Source organism: Saccoglossus kowalevskii, chromosome 6 (assembly GCF_978046115.1).
Source record: "Saccoglossus kowalevskii chromosome 6, keSacKowa6.1, whole genome shotgun sequence".
NCBI lineage: Eukaryota > Metazoa > Hemichordata > Enteropneusta > Harrimaniidae > Saccoglossus > Saccoglossus kowalevskii.
In genome coordinates this window covers 1,086,818-1,104,090 of record NC_140646.1, presented here as the reverse complement: position 1 = coordinate 1,104,090, position 17,273 = coordinate 1,086,818, and the positions used below count along the sequence as shown (strand labels likewise).

General features: G+C 40.3%; 11 non-coding genes across 11 annotated transcripts; all 11 read left to right on the top strand.

The window, feature by feature from the left end:
• The first annotated feature begins 397 nt into the window (after positions 1–397).
• Positions 398–470, top strand: TRNAR-ACG (transfer RNA arginine (anticodon ACG)). The gene has a single exon. It is a non-coding gene; the product is annotated as a tRNA-Arg (tRNA).
• Positions 471–882: 412 nt separating this feature from the next.
• On the top strand, positions 883–955 carry TRNAR-ACG (transfer RNA arginine (anticodon ACG)). The gene has a single exon. It is a non-coding gene; the product is annotated as a tRNA-Arg (tRNA).
• Positions 956–1,367: 412 nt separating this feature from the next.
• TRNAR-ACG (transfer RNA arginine (anticodon ACG)) lies at positions 1,368–1,440 on the top strand. Its single transcript has one exon. It is a non-coding gene; the product is annotated as a tRNA-Arg (tRNA).
• An 895-nt stretch (positions 1,441–2,335) lies between these two features.
• TRNAR-ACG (transfer RNA arginine (anticodon ACG)) lies at positions 2,336–2,408 on the top strand. Its single transcript has one exon. It is a non-coding gene; the product is annotated as a tRNA-Arg (tRNA).
• Positions 2,409–3,305: 897 nt separating this feature from the next.
• On the top strand, positions 3,306–3,378 carry TRNAR-ACG (transfer RNA arginine (anticodon ACG)). Its single transcript has one exon. It is a non-coding gene; the product is annotated as a tRNA-Arg (tRNA).
• Positions 3,379–5,240: 1,862 nt separating this feature from the next.
• On the top strand, positions 5,241–5,313 carry TRNAR-GCG (transfer RNA arginine (anticodon GCG)). Its single transcript has one exon. It is a non-coding gene; the product is annotated as a tRNA-Arg (tRNA).
• Positions 5,314–5,725: 412 nt separating this feature from the next.
• Positions 5,726–5,798, top strand: TRNAP-AGG (transfer RNA proline (anticodon AGG)). The gene has a single exon. It is a non-coding gene; the product is annotated as a tRNA-Pro (tRNA).
• A 1,381-nt stretch (positions 5,799–7,179) lies between these two features.
• Positions 7,180–7,252, top strand: TRNAR-ACG (transfer RNA arginine (anticodon GCG)). Its single transcript has one exon. It is a non-coding gene; the product is annotated as a tRNA-Arg (tRNA).
• A 2,836-nt stretch (positions 7,253–10,088) lies between these two features.
• TRNAR-GCG (transfer RNA proline (anticodon AGG)) lies at positions 10,089–10,161 on the top strand. Its single transcript has one exon. It is a non-coding gene; the product is annotated as a tRNA-Arg (tRNA).
• Positions 10,162–10,573: 412 nt separating this feature from the next.
• TRNAP-AGG (transfer RNA proline (anticodon AGG)) lies at positions 10,574–10,646 on the top strand. The gene has a single exon. It is a non-coding gene; the product is annotated as a tRNA-Pro (tRNA).
• Positions 10,647–12,027: 1,381 nt separating this feature from the next.
• Positions 12,028–12,100, top strand: TRNAR-ACG (transfer RNA arginine (anticodon ACG)). Its single transcript has one exon. It is a non-coding gene; the product is annotated as a tRNA-Arg (tRNA).
• Positions 12,101–17,273: the final 5,173 nt, after the last annotated feature.

Here is a 17,273-nt window from a genome sequence, read left to right as displayed (position 1 = left end):
TATTAGTTTTCAAGTTATATATGTGTGTTTTCATCACAACATCAACTTTACGATAGCGCAACTCACCTTCGATAAACATGTGTCATATGAATCCCAAAAACTGTTTCATTTTCTCACACGTGTCATTGGTGAACACCAGTGGGACCGATGAGCATATGAGCATCTGCAGGTCAAATGAATCGGCTGGAGTTTCTGCCATTCCAAAATTTGCATGTCTCAAAACTGTCATCGATGAACGCTATTTTGACCGTCGAGCATTACGGCCAATCAGTCAACGCATAGTATAATTCAAAATTCTGAATATCCAGAATTCAATTGACTTAACTTTTAATTCCTATGTATTTCGATTGTTTCAATATGTGTCACGAGTGTTAGGCAAACGCATCAAAGATAAACAGGGCGTGTGGCGCAACGGATAACGCGTCTGACTACGGATCAGAAGATTCCTGGTTCAAATCCTGGCACGCTCAGTATTATGGCACATGTATTAGTTTTCAAGTTATATATGTTTGTTTTAATCACAACATCAACTTTACGATAGCGCAACTCACCTTCGATAAACATGTGACATATGAATCCCAAAAACTGTTTCATTTTCTCACACGTGTCATTGGTGAACACCAGTGGGACCGATGAGCATATGAGCATCTGCAGGTCAAATGAATCGGCTGGAGTTTCTGCCATTCCAAAATTTGCATGTCTCAAAACTGTCATTGATGAACGCTATTTTGACCGTCGAGCGTTACGGCCAAACAGTCAACGCATACTATAATTCAAAATTCTGAATAGCCAGAATTCAATTGACTTAACTTTTAATTCCTATGTATTTCGATTGTTTCAATATGTGTCACGAGTGTTAGGCAAACGCATCAAAGATGAACAGGGCGTGTGGCGCAACGGATAACGCGTCTGACTACGAATCAGAAGATTCCAGGTTCAAATCCTAGCACGCTCGATATTATGGCACTTGTATTAGTTTTCAAGTTATATATGTATGTTTTCATCACACCATCAACTTTACGATAGCGCAACTCACCTTCGATAAACATGTGTCATATGAATCCCAAAAACTGTTTCATTTTCTCACACGTGTCATTGGTGAACAGCAGTGGGACCGATGAACATGTGAGCATCTGCAGGTCAAATGAATCGGCTGGAGATTCTGCTATTCCAAAATTTGCATGTCTCAAAACTGTCATCGATGAACGCTATTGTGACCGTCGAGCGTTACGGCCAAACAGTCAATGCATAGTATAATTCAAAATTCTGAATAGCCAGAATTCAATTGACTTAACTTTTAATTCCTATGTATTTCGATTGTTTCAATATGTGTCACGAGTGTTAGGCAAACGCATCAAAGGTGAACAGGGCGTGTGGCGCAACGGATAACGCGTCTGACTACGGATCAGAAGATTCCAGGTTCAAATCCTAGCACGCTCGATATTATGGCACTTGTATTAGTTTTCAAGTTATATATGTATGTTTTCATCACACCATCAACTTTACGATAGCGCAACTCACCTTCGATAAACATGTGTCATATGAATCCCAAAATCTGTTTCATTTTCTCACACGTGTCATTGGTGAACAGCAGTGGGACCGATGAGCATGTGAGCATCTGCAGGTCAAATGAATCGGCTGGAGATTCTGCTATTCCAAAATTTGCATGTCTCAAAACTGTCATCGATGAACGCTATTGTGACCGTCGAGCGTTACGGCCAAACAGTCAATGCATAGTATAATTCAACATTCTGAATATCCAGAATTCAATTGACTTAACTTTTAATTCCTATGTATTTCGATTGTTTCAATATGTGTCACGAGTGTTAGGCAAACGCATCAAAGGTGAACAGGGCGTGTGGCAAACGGATAACGCGTCTGACTACGGATCAGTAGATTCCAGGTTCAAATCCTAGCACGCTCGAAATTATGGCACATGTATTAGTTTTCAAGTTATATATGTATGTTTTCATCACACCATCAACTTTACGATAGCGCAACTCACCTTCGATAAACATGTGTCATATGAATCCAAAATCTGTTTCATTTTCTCACACGTGTTCTTGGTGAACACCAATGGGACCGATGAGCATGTGAGCATCTGCAGGTCAAATGAATCGGCTTGCGATTCTGCCATTCCAAAATTTGCATGTCTTAAAACTGTCATCGATGAACGCTATTGTGACCGTCGAGCGTTACGGCCAATCAGTCAACGCATAGTGTAATTCAAAATTCTGAATATCCAGAATTCAATTGACTTAACTTTTAATTCCTATGTATTTCGATTGTTTCAATATGTGTCACGAGTGTTAGGCAAACGCATCAAAGGCGAGCAGGGCGTGTGGCGCAACGGATATCGCGTCTGACTACGGATCAGAAGATTCCAGGTTCAAATCTTGGCACGCTCGATAATAGGGCACATGTATTAATTTTCAAGTTATATATGTATGTTTTCATTACAACATCAACTTTACGATAGCGTAACTCACCTTCGATAAACATGTGTCACATGAATCACAAAAACTGTTTCATTTTCTCACACGTGTCATTGGTGAACACCAGTGGGACCGATGAGCATGTGAGCATCTGCATGTCAAATGAATCGTCTGGAGTTTCTGCCATTCCAAAATTTGCATGTCTCAAAACTGTCATCGATGAACGCCATTTTGACCGTCGAGCATTACGGCCAATCAGTCAACGCATATTATAATTCAAAATTCTGAATATCCAGAATTCAATTGACTTAACTTTTAATTCCTATGTATTTCGATTGTTTCAATATGTGTCACGAGTGTTAGGCAAACGCATCAAAGGTGAACAGGACGTGTGGCGCAACGGATAACGCGTCTGACTACGGATCAGAAGATTCCAGGTTCAACTCCTAGCACGCTCGATAGTATGGTACATGTATTAGTTTTCAAGTTATATATGTATGTTTTCATTACAACATCAACTTTACGATAGCGCAACTCACCTTCGATAAACATGTGTCATATGAATCCAAAAATCTGTTTAATTTTCTCACACGTGTCATTGGTGAACAGCAGTGGGACCGATGAGCATGTGAGCATCTGCAGGTCAAATGAATCGGCTGGAGTTTCTGCCATTCCAAAATTTGCATGTCTCAAAACTGTCATCGATGAACGCTATTGTGATCGTCGAGCGCTACGGCCAAACAGTCAACGAATACTATAATTCAAAATTCTGAATATTCAGAATTCAATTGACTTAACTTTTAATTCCTATGTATTTCGATTGTTTCAATATGTGTCACGAGTGTTAGGCAAACGCATCAAAGGTGAACAGGGCGTGTGGCGCAACGGATAACGCGTCTGACTACGGATCAGAAGATTCCAGGTTCAAATCTTGGCACGCTCGATAATAGGGCACATGTATTAATTTTCAAGTTATATATGTATGTTTTCATTACAACATCAACTTTACGATAGCGTAACTCACCTTCGATAAACATGTGTCACATGAATCCCAAAAACTGTTTCATTTTCTCACACGTGTCATTGGTGAACACCAGTGGGACCGATGAGCATATGAGCATCTGCAGGTCAAATGAATCGGCTGGAGTTTCTGCCATTCCAAAATTTGCATGTCTCAAAACTGTCATCGATGAATGCTATTTTGACCGTCGAGCGTTACGGCCAAACAGTCAACGCATACTATAATTCAAAATTCTGAATATCCACAATTCAATTGACTTAACTTTTAATTCCTATGTATTTCGATTGTTTCAATATGTGTCACGAGTGTTAGGCAAACGCATCAAAAGTGAACAGGGCGTGTGGCAAACGGATAACGCGTCTGACTACGGATCAGTAGATTCCAGGTTCAAATCCTAGCACGCTCGAAATTATGGCACATGTATTAGTTTTCAAGTTATATATGTATGTTTTCATCACACCATCAACTTTACGATAGCGCAACTCACCTTCGATAAACATGTGTCATATGAATCCAAAATCTGTTTCATTTTCTCACACGTGTTCTTGGTGAACACCAATGGGACCGATGAGCATGTGAGCATCTGCAGGTCAAATGAATCGGCTTGCGATTCTGCCATTCCAAAATATGCATGTCTCAAAACTGTCATCGATGAACGCTATTGTGACCGTCGAGCGTTACGGCCAATCAGTCAACGCATAGTGTAATTCAAAATTCTGAATATCCAGAATTCAATTGACTTAACTTTTAATTCCTATGTATTTCGATTGTTTCAATATGTGTCACGAGTGTTAGGCAAACGCATCAAAGGTGAAAAGGGCGTGTGGCAAACGGATAACGCGTCTGACTACGGATCAGAAGATTCCAGGTTCAAATCCTAGCTCGCTCGAAATTATGGCACATGTATTAGTTTTCAAGTTATATATGTATGTTTTCATCACACCATCAACTTTACGATAGCGCAACTCACCTTCGATAAACATGTGTCATATGAATCCAAAATCTGTTTCATTTTCTCACACGTGTCATTGGTGAACACCAATGGGACCGATGAGCATGTGAGCATCTGCAGGTCAAATGAATCGGCTTGCGATTCTGCCATTCCAAAATTTGCATGTCTCAAAACTGTCATCGATGAACGCTATTGTGACCGTCGAGCGTTACGGCCAATCAGTCAACGCATAGTGTAATTCAAAATTCTGAATATCCAGAATTCAATTGACTTAACTTTCAATTCCTATGTATTTCGATTGTTTCAATATGTGTCACGAGTGTTAGGCAAACGCATCAAAGGTGAACAGGGCGTGTGGCAAACGGATAACGCGTCTGACTACGGATCAGAAGATTCCAGGTTCAAATCCTAGCACGCTCGAAATTATGGCACATGTATTAGTTTTCAAGTTATATATGTATGTTTTCATCACACCATCAACTTTACGATAGCGCAACTCACCTTTGATAAACATGTGTCATATGAATCCCAAAATCTGTTTCATTTTCTCACACGTGTCATTGGTGAACACCAATGGGACCGATGAGCATGTGAGCATCTGCAGGTCAAATGAATCGGCTTGAGATTCTGCCATTCCAAAATTTGCATGTCTCAAAACTGTCATCGATGAACGCTATTGTGACCGTCGAGCGTTACGGCCAATCAGTCAACGCATAGTGTAATTCAAAATTCTGAATATCCCGAATTCAATTGACTTAACTTTTAATTTCTATGTATTTCGATTGTTTCAATATGTGTCACGAGTGTTAGGCAAACGCATCAAAGGTGAACAGGACGTGTGGCGCAACGGATAACGCGTCTGACTGCGGATCAGAAGATTCCTGGTTCAAATCCTGGCACGCTCAGTATTATGGCACATGTATTAGTTTTCAAGTTATATATGTTTGTTTTCATTACAACATCAACTTTACGATAGCGCAACTCACCTTCGATAAACATGTGTCATATGAATCCCAAAATCTGTTTCATTTTCTCACACGTGTCATTGGTGAACACCAGTGGGACCGATGAGCATATAAGCATCTGCAGGTCAAATGAATCGGCTGGAGTTTCTGCCATTCCAAAATTTGCATGTTTCAAAACTGTCATCGATGAACGCCATTTTGACCGTCGAGCATTACGGCCAATCAGTCAACGCATAGTATAATTCAAAATTCTGAATATCCAGAATTCAATTGACTTAACTTTTAACTCCTATGTATTTCGATTGTTTCAATATGTGTCACGAGTGTTAGGCAAACGCATCAAAGGTTAACAGGGCGTGTGGCGCAACGGATAACGCGTCTGACTAGGGATCAGAAGATTCCTGGTTCAAATCCTGGCACGCTCAGTATTATGGCACATGTATTAGTTTTCAAGTTATATATGTTTGTTTTCATCACAACATCAACTTTACGATAGCGCAACTCACCTTCGATAAACATGTCTCATATGAATCCCAAAAACTGTTTCATTTTCTCACACGTGTCATTGGTGAACACCAGTGGGACCGATGAGCATATGAGCATCTGCAGGTCAAATGAATCGGCTGGAGTTTCTGCCATTCCAAAATTTGCAAGTCTCAAAACTGTCATCGATGAACGCTATTTTGACCGTCGAGCATTACGGCCAAACAGTCAAAGCATACTATAATTTAAAATTCTGAATAGCCAGAATTCAATTGACTTAACTTTTAATTCCTATGTATTTCGATCGTTTCAATATGTGTCACGAGTGTTAGGCAAACGCATCAATGGTGAACAGGGCGTGTGGCGCAACGGATAACGCGTCTGACTACGGATCAGAAGATTCCATGTTCAAATCCTAGCACGCTCGATAGTATGGTACATGTATTAGTTTTCAAGTTATATATGTATGTTTTCATTACAACATCAACTTTACGATAGCGCAACTCACCTTCGATAAACATGTGTCATATGAATCCCAAAATCTGTTTCATTTTCTCACACGTGTCATTGGTGAACACCAGTGGGACCGATGAGCATATAAGCATCTGCAGGTCAAATGAATCGGCTGGAGTTTCTGCCATTCCAAAATTTGCATGTTTCAAAACTGTCATCGATGAACGCTATTGTGACCGTCGAGCGTTACGGCCAAACAGTCAACGAATACTATAATTCAAAATTCTGAATATCCAGAATTCAATTGACTTAACTTTTAATTCCTATGTATTTCGATTGTTTCAATATGTGTCACGAGTGTTAGGCAAACGCATCAAAGGTGAACAGGGCGTGTGGCAAACGGATAACGCGTCTGACTGCGGATCAGAAGATTCCAGGTTCAAATCCTAGCACGCTCGATATTATGGCACATGTATTAGTTTTCAAGTTATATATGTATGTTTTCATCACACCATCAACTTTACGATAGCGCAACTCACCTTCGATAAACATGTGTCATATGAATCCCAAAATCTGTTTCATTTTCTCACACGTGTCATTGGTGAACACCAGTGGGACCGATGAGCATGTGAGCATCTGCAGGTCAAATGAATCGGCTGGAGATTCTGCTATTCCAAAATTTGCATGTCTCAAAACTGTCATCGATGAACGCTATTGTGACAGTCGAGCGTTACAGCCAAACAGTCAACGCATAGTATAATTCAAAATTCTGAATATCCAGAATTCAATTGACTTAACTTTTAATTCCTATGTATTTCGATTGTTTCAATATGTGTAACGAGTGTTAGGCAAACGCATCGAAGGTGAACAGGGCGTGTGGCGCAACGGATAACGCGTCTGACTACGGATCAGAAGATTCCAGGTTCAAATCCTAGCACGCTCGATATTATGGCACTTGTATTAGTTTTCAAGTTATATATGTATGTTTTCATCACACCATCAACTTTACGATAGCGCAACTCACCTTCGATAAACATGTGTCATATGAATCCCAAAATCTTTTTCATTTTCTCACACGTGTCATTGGTGAACACCAATGGGACCGATGAGCATGTGAGCATCTGCAGGTCAAATGAATCGGCTGGAGATTCTGCCATTCCAAAATTTGCATGTCTCAAAACTGTCATCGATGAACGCTATTGTGACCGTCGAGCGTTACGGCCAATCAGTCAACGCATAGTGTAATTCAAAATTCTGAATATCCAGAATTCAATTGACTTAACTTTTAATTCCTATGTATTTCGATTGTTTCAATATGTGTCACGAGTGTTAGGCAAACGCATCAAAGGTGAACAGGGCGTGTGGCGCAACGGATAACGCGTCTGACTAAGGATCAGACGATTCCTGGTCCAAATCCTGGCACGCTCAGTATTATGGCACATGTATTAGTTTTCAAGTTATATATGTTTGTTTTCATAACAACATCAACTTTCCGATAGCGCAACTAACCTTCGATAAACATGTGTAATATGAATCCCAAAATCTGTTTCATTTTCTCACACGTGTCATTGATGAACACCAGTGGGACCGATGAGCATGTGAGCATCTGCAGGTCAAATGAATCGGCTGGAGATTCTGCTATTCCAAAATTTGCATGTCTCAAAACTGTCATCGATGAACGCTATTGTGACAGTCGAGCGTTACAGCCAAACAGTCAACGCATAGTATAATTCAAAATTCTGAATATCCAGAATTCAATTGACTTAACTTTTAATTCCTATGTATTTCGATTGTTTCAATATGTGTCACGAGTGTTAGGCAAACGCATCGAAGGTGAACAGGGCGTGTGGCGCAACGGATAACGCGTCTGACTACGGATCAGAAGATTTCAGGTTCAAATCCTAGCACGCTCGATATTATGGCACTTGTATTAGTTTTCAAGTTATATATGTATGTTTTCATTACACCATCAACTTTACGATAGCGCAACTCACCTTTGATAAACATGTGTCATATGAATCCCAAAATCTGTTTCATTTTGTCACACGTGTCATTGGTGAACACCAGTGGGACCGATGAGCATGTGAGCATCTGCAGGTCAAATGAATCGGCTGGAGATTCTGCCATTCCAAAATTTGCATGTCTCAAAACTGTCATCGATGAACGCTATTGTGACCGTCGAGCGTTACGGCCAAACAGTCAACGAATACTATAATTCAAAATTCTGAATATCCAGAATTCAATTGACTTAACTTTTAACTCCTATGTATTTCGATTGTTTCAATATGTGTCACGAGTGTTAGGCAAACGCATCAAAGGTGAACAGGGCGTGTGGCAAACGGATAACGCGTCTGACTGCGGATCAGAAGATTCCAGGTTCAAATCCTAGCACGCTCGATATTATGGCACATGTATTAGTTTTCAAGTTATATATGTATGTTTTCATCACACCATCAACTTTACGATAGCGCAACTCACCTTCGATAAACATGTGTCATATGAATCCCAAAATCTGTTTCATTTTCTCACACGTGTCATTGGTGAACACCAATGGGACCGATGAGCATGTGAGCATCTGCAGGTCAAATGAATCGGCTGGAGATTCTGCCATTCCAAAATTTGCATGTCTCAAAACTGTCATCGATAAACGCTATTGTGACCGTCGAGCGTTTCGGCCAAACAGTCAATGCATAGTATAATTCAAAATTCTGAATATCCAGAATTCAATTGACTTAACGTTTAATTCCTATGTATTTCGATTGTTTCAATATGTGTCACGAGTGTTAGGCAAACGTATCAAAGGTGAACAGGGCGTGTGGCGCAACGGATAACGCGTCTGACTACGGATCAGAAGATTCCAGGTTCAAATCCTAGAACGCTCGATATTATGGCACATGTATTAGTTTTCAAGTTATATATGTATGTTTTCATCACACCATCAACTTTACGATAGCGCAACTCACCTTCGATAAACATGTGTCATATGAATCCCAAAATCTGTTTCATTTTCTCACACGTGTCATTGGTGAACACCAATGGGACCGATGAGCATGTGAGCATCTGCAGGTCAAATGAATCGGCTGGAGATTCTGCCATTCCAAAATTTGCATGTCTCAAAACTGTCATCGATGAACGCTATTATGACAGTCGAGCGTTACGGCCAATCAGTCAACGCATAGTATAATTCAAAATTCTGAATATCCAGAATTCAATTGACTTAACTTTTAATTCCTATGTATTTCGATTGTTTCAATATGTGTCACGAGTGTTAGGCAAACGCATCAAAGGTGAACAGGGCGTGTGGCGCAACGGATAACGCGTCTGACAACGGATCAGAAGATTCCAGGTTCAAATCATAGCACGCTCGATATTATGGCACATGTATTAGTTTTCAAGTTATATATGTATGTTTTCATCACACCATCAACTTTACGAGAGCGCAACTCACCTTCGATATACATGTGTAATATGAATCCCAAAATCTGTTTCATGTTCTCACACGTGTCATTGGTGAACACCAATGGGACCGATGAGCATGTGAGCATCTGCAGGTCAAATGAATCGGCTGGAGATTCTGCCATTCCACAATTTGCATGTCTCAAAACTGTCATCGATGAACGCTATTGTGACCGTCGAGGATTACGGCCAATCAGTCAACGCATAGTATAATTCAAAATTCTGAATATCCAGAATTCAATTGACTTAACTTTTAATTCCTATGTATTTCGATTGTTTCAATATGTGTCACGAGTGTTAGGCAAACGCATCAAAGGTGAACAGGACGTGTGGCGCAACGGATAACGCGTCTGACTGCGGATCAGAAGATTCCTGGTTCAAATCCTGGCACGCTCAGTATTATGGCACATGTATTAGTTTTCAAGTTATATATGTTTGTTTTCATTACAACATCAACTTTACGATAGCGCAACTCACCTTCGATAAACATGTGTCATAAGAATCCCAAAATCTGTTTCATTTTCTCACACGTGTCATTGGTGAACACCAGTGGGACCGATGAGCATATAAGCATCTGCAGGTCAAATGAATCGGCTGGAGTTTCTGCCATTCCAAAATTTGCATGTTTCAAAACTGTCATCGATGAACGCCATTTTGACCGTCGAGCATTACGGCCAATCAGTCAACGCATAGTATAATTCAAAATTCTGAATATCCAGAATTCAATTGACTTAACTTTTAACTCCTATGTATTTCGATTGTTTCAATATGTGTCACGAGTGTTAGGCAAACGCATCAAAGGTTAACAGGGCGTGTGGCGCAACGGATAACGCGTCTGACTAGGGATCAGAAGATTCCTGGTTCAAATCCTGGCACGCTCAGTATTATGGCACATGTATTAGTTTTCAAGTTATATATGTTTGTTTTCATCACAACATCAACTTTACGATAGCGCAACTCACCTTCGATAAACATGTCTCATATGAATCCCAAAAACTGTTTCATTTTCTCACACGTGTCATTGGTGAACACCAGTGGGACCGATGAGGATATGAGCATCTGCAGGTCAAATGAATCGGCTGGAGTTTCTGCCATTCCAAAATTTGCAAGTCTCAAAACTGTCATCGATGAACGCTATTTTGACCGTCGAGCATTACGGCCAAACAGTCAAAGCATACTATAATTCAAAATTCTGAATAGCCAGAATTCAATTGACTTAACTATTAATTCCTATGTATTTCGATCGTTTCAATATGTGTCACGAGTGTTAGGCAAACGCATCAATGGTGAACAGGGCGTGTGGCGCAACGGATAACGCGTCTGACTACGGATCAGAAGATTCCATGTTCAAATCCTAGCACGCTCGATAGTATGGTACATGTATTAGTTTTCAAGTTATATATGTATGTTTTCATTACAACATCAACTTTACGATAGCGCAACTCACCTTCGATAAACATGTGTCATATGAATCCCAAAATCTGTTTCATTTTCTCACACGTGTCATTGGTGAACACCAGTGGGACCGATGAGCATATAAGCATCTGCAGGTCAAATGAATCGGCTGGAGTTTCTGCCATTCCAAAATTTGCATGTTTCAAAACTGTCATCGATGAACGCTATTGTGACCGTCGAGCGTTACGGCCAAACAGTCAACGAATACTATAATTCAAAATTCTGAATATCCAGAATTCAATTGACTTAACTTTTAATTCCTATGTATTTCGATTGTTTCAATATGTGTCACGAGTGTTAGGCAAACGCATCAAAGGTGAACAGGGCGTGTGGCAAACGGATAACGCGTCTGACTGCGGATCAGAAGATTCCAGGTTCAAATCCTAGCACGCTCGATATTATGGCACATGTATTAGTTTTCAAGTTATATATGTATGTTTTCATCACACCATCAACTTTACGATAGCGCAACTCACCTTCGATAAACATGTGTCATATGAATCCCAAAATCTGTTTCATTTTCTCACACGTGTCATTGGTGAACACCAGTGGGACCGATGAGCATGTGAGCATCTGCAGGTCAAATGAATCGGCTGGAGATTCTGCTATTCCAAAATTTGCATGTCTCAAAACTGTCATCGATGAACGCTATTGTGACAGTCGAGCGTTACAGCCAAACAGTCAACGCATAGTATAATTCAAAATTCTGAATATCCAGAATTCAATTGACTTAACTTTTAATTCCTATGTATTTCGATTGTTTCAATATGTGTAACGAGTGTTAGGCAAACGCATCGAAGGTGAACAGGGCGTGTGGCGCAACGGATAACGCGTCTGACTACGGATCAGAAGATTCCAGGTTCAAATCCTAGCACGCTCGATATTATGGCACTTGTATTAGTTTTCAAGTTATATATGTTTGTTTTCATTACAACATCAACTTTACGATAGCGCAACTCACCTTCGATAAACATGTGTCATATGAATCCCAAAATCTGTTTCATTTTCTCACATGTGTCATTGGTGAACACCAGTGGGACCGATGAGCATGTGAGCATCTGCAGGTCAAATGAATCGGCTGGAGATTCTGCTATTCCAAAATTTGCATGTCTCAAAACTGTCATCGATGAACGCTATTGTGACCGTCGAGCGCTACGGCCAAACAGTCAACATATACTATAATTCAAAATTCTGAATATCCAGAATTCAATTGACTTAACTTTTAATTCCTATGTATTTCGATTGTTTCAATATGTGTCACGAGTGTTAGGCAAACGCATCAAAGGTGAACAGGGTGTGTGGCAAACGGATAACGCGTCTGACTGCGGATCAGAAGATTCCAGGTTCAAATCCTAGCACGCTCGATATTATGGCATATGTATTAGTTTTCAAGTTATATATGTATGTTTTCATCACACCATCAACTTTACGATAGCGCAACTCACCTTCGATAAACATGTGTCATATGAATCCCAAAATCTTTTTCATTTTCTCACACGTGTCATTGGTGAACACCAATGGGACCGATGAGCATGTGAGCATCTGCAGGTCAAATGAATCGGCTGGAGATTCTGCCATTCCAAAATTTGCATGTCTCAAAACTGTCATCGATGAACGCTATTGTGACCGTCGAGCGTTACGGCCAATCAGTCAACGCATAGTGTAATTCAAAATTCTGAATATCCAGAATTCAATTGACTTAACTTTTAATTCCTATGTATTTCGATTGTTTCAATATGTGTCACGAGTGTTAGGCAAACGCATCAAAGGTGAACAGGGCGTGTGGCGCAACGGATAACGCGTCTGACTAAGGATCAGACGATTCCTGGTCCAAATCCTGGCACGCTCAGTATTATGGCACATGTATTAGTTTTCAAGTTATATATGTATGTTTTCATAACAACATCAACTTTCCGATAGCGCAACTAACCTTCGATAAACATGTGTAATATGAATCCCAAAATCTGTTTCATTTTCTCACACGTGTCATTGATGAACACCAGTGGGACCGATGAGCATGTGAGCATCTGCAGGTCAAATGAATCGGCTGGAGATTCTGCTATTCCAAAATTTGCATGTCTCAAAACTGTCATCGATGAACGCTATTGTGACAGTCGAGCGTTACAGCCAAACAGTCAACGCATAGTATAATTCAAAATTCTGAATATCCAGAATTCAATTGACTTAACTTTTAATTCCTATGTATTTCGATTGTTTCAATATGTGTCACGAGTGTTAGGCAAACGCATCGAAGGTGAACAGGGCGTGTGGCGCAACGGATAACGCGTCTGACTACGGATCAGAAGATTTCAGGTTCAAATCCTAGCACGCTCGATATTATGGCACTTGTATTAGTTTTCAAGTTATATATGTATGTTTTCATTACACCATCAACTTTACGATAGCGCAACTCACCTTTGATAAACATGTGTCATATGAATCCCAAAATCTGTTTCATTTTGTCACACGTGTCATTGGTGAACACCAGTGGGACCGATGAGCATGTGAGCATCTGCAGGTCAAATGAATCGGCTGGAGATTCTGCCATTCCAAAATTTGCATGTCTCAAAACTGTCATCGATGAACGCTATTGTGACCGTCGAGCGTTACGGCCAAACAGTCAACGAATACTATAATTCAAAATTCTGAATATCCAGAATTCAATTGACTTAACTTTTAACTCCTATGTATTTCGATTGTTTCAATATGTGTCACGAGTGTTAGGCAAACGCATCAAAGGTGAACAGGGCGTGTGGCAAACGGATAACGCGTCTGACTGCGGATCAGAAGATTCCAGGTTCAAATCCTAGCACGCTCGATATTATGGCACATGTATTAGTTTTCAAGTTATATATGTATGTTTTCATCACACCATCAACTTTACGATAGCGCAACTCACCTTCGATAAACATGTGTCATATGAATCCCAAAATCTGTTTCATTTTCTCACACGTGTCATTGGTGAACACCAATGGGACCGATGAGCATGTGAGCATCTGCAGGTCAAATGAATCGGCTGGAGATTCTGCCATTCCAAAATTTGCATGTCTCAAAACTGTCATCGATAAACGCTATTGTGACCGTCGAGCGTTTCGGCCAAACAGTCAATGCATAGTATAATTCAAAATTCCGAATATCCAGAATTCAATTGACTTAACGTTTAATTCCTATGTATTTCGATTGTTTCAATATGTGTCACGAGTGTTAGGCAAACGTATCAAAGGTGAACAGGGCGTGTGGCGCAACGGATAACGCGTCTGACTACGGATCAGAAGATTCCAGGTTCAAATCCTAGAACGCTCGATATTATGGCACATGTATTAGTTTTCAAGTTATATATGTATGTTTTCATCACACCATCAACTTTACGATAGCGCAACTCACCTTCGATAAACATGTGTCATATGAATCCCAAAATCTGTTTCATTTTCTCACACGTGTCATTGGTGAACACCAATGGGACCGATGAGCATGTGAGCATCTGCAGGTCAAATGAATCGGCTGGAGATTCTGCCATTCCAAAATTTGCATGTCTCAAAACTGTCATCGATGAACGCTATTATGACAGTCGAGCGTTACGGCCAATCAGTCAACGCATAGTATAATTCAAAATTCTGAATATCCAGAATTCAATTGACTTAACTTTTAATTCCTATGTATTTCGATTGTTTCAATATGTGTCACGAGTGTTAGGCAAACGCATCAAAGGTGAACAGGGCGTGTGGCGCAACGGATAACGCGTCTGACAACGGATCAGAAGATTCCAGGTTCAAATCATAGCACGCTCGATATTATGGCACATGTATTAGTTTTCAAGTTATATATGTATGTTTTCATCACACCATCAACTTTACGAGAGCGCAACTCACCTTCGATATACATGTGTAATATGAATCCCAAAATCTGTTTCATGTTCTCACACGTGTCATTGGTGAACACCAATGGGACCGATGAGCATGTGAGCATCTGCAGGTCAAATGAATCGGCTGGAGATTCTGCCATTCCACAATTTGCATGTCTCAAAACTGTCATCGATGAACGCTATTGTGACCGTCGAGGGTTACGGCCAATCAGTCAACGCATAGTATAATTCAAAATTCTGAATATCCAGAATTCAATTGACTTAACTTTTAATTCCTATGTATTTCGATTGTTTCAATATGTGTCACGAGTGTTAGGCAAACGCATCAAAGGTGAGCAGGGCGTGTGGCGCAACGGATAACGCGTCTGACTACGGATCAGAAAATTCCTGGTTCAAATCCTAGCACGCTCGATATTATGGCACATGTATTAGTTTTCAAGTTATATATGTATGTTTTCATCACACCATCAACTTTACGATAGCGCAACTCACCTTCGATAAACATGTGTCATATGAATCCCAAAATCTGTTTCATTTTCTCAAACGTGTCATTGGTGAACACCAATGGGACCGATGAGCATGTGAGCATCTGCAGGTCAAATGAATCGGCTGGAGATTCTGCCATTCCAAAATATGCATGTCTCAAAACTGTCATCGATGAACGCTATGGTGACCGTCGAGCGTTATGGCCAATCAGTCAACGCATAGTATAATTCAAAATTGTGAATATCCAGAATTCAATTGACTTAACTTTTAATTCCTATGTATTTCGATTGTTTCAATATGTGTCACGAGTGTTAGGGAAACGCATCAAAGATGAACAGGGCGTGTGACGCAACGGATAACGCGTCTGACTACGGATCTGTTTCATTTTCTCACACGTGTCATTGGTGAACACCAATGGGACCGATGAGCATGTGAGCATCTGCAGGTCAAATGAATCGGCTGGAGATTCTGCCATTCCAAAATGTGCATGTCTCAAAACTGTCATCGATGAACGCTATGGTGACCGTCGAGCGTTACGGCCAATCAGTCAACGCATAGTATAATTCAAAATTGTGAATATCCAGAATTCAATTGTCTTAACTTTTAATTCCTATGTATTTCGATTGTTTCAATATGTGTCACGAGTGTTAGGGAAACGCATCAAAGATGAACAGGGCGTGTGACGCAACGGATAACGCGTCTGACTACGGATCAGAAGATTCCAGGTTCAAATCCTAGCACGCTCGATATTATGGCACATGTATTAGTTTTCAAGTTATATATGTATGTTTTCATCACACCATCAACTTTACGATAGCGCAACTCACCTTCGATAAACATGTGTAATATGAATCCCAAAATCTGTTTCATTTTCTCACACGTGTCATTGGTGAACACCAATGGGACCGATGAGCATGTGAGCATCTGCAGGTCAAATGAATCGGCTGGAGATTCTGCCATTCCAAAATTTGCATGTCTCAAAACTGTCATCGATGAACGCTATTGTGACCGTCGAGGGTTACGGCCAATCAGTCAACGCATAGTATAATTCAAAATTCTGAATATCCAGAATTCAATTGACTTAACTTTTAATTCCTATGTATTTCGATTGTTTCAATATGTGTCACGAGTGTTAGGCAAACGCATCAAAGATGAACAGGGCGTGTGACGCAACGGATAACGCGTCTGACTACGGATCAGAAGATTCCAGGTTCAAATCCTAGCACGCTCGATATTATGGCACATGTATTAGTTTTCAAGTTATATATGTATGTTTTCATCACACCATCAACTTTACGATAGCGCAACTCACCTTCGATAAACATGTGTAATATGAATCCCAAAATCTGTTTCATTTTCTCACACGTGTCATTGGTAAACACCAATGGGACCGATGAGCATGTGAGCATCTGCAGGTCAAATGAATCGGCTGGAGATTCTGCCATTCCAAAATTTGCATGTCTCAAAACTGTCATCGATGAACGCTATTGTGACCGTCGAGGGTTACGGCCAATCAGTCAACGCATAGTATAATTCAAAGTTCTGAATATCCATAATTCAATTGACTTAACTTTTAATTCCTATGTATTTCGATTGTTTCAATATGTGTCACGAGTGTTAGGCAAACGCATCAAAGGTGAGCAGGGCGTGTGGCGCAACGGATATCGCGTCTGACTACGGATCAGAAGATTCCAGGTTCAAATCT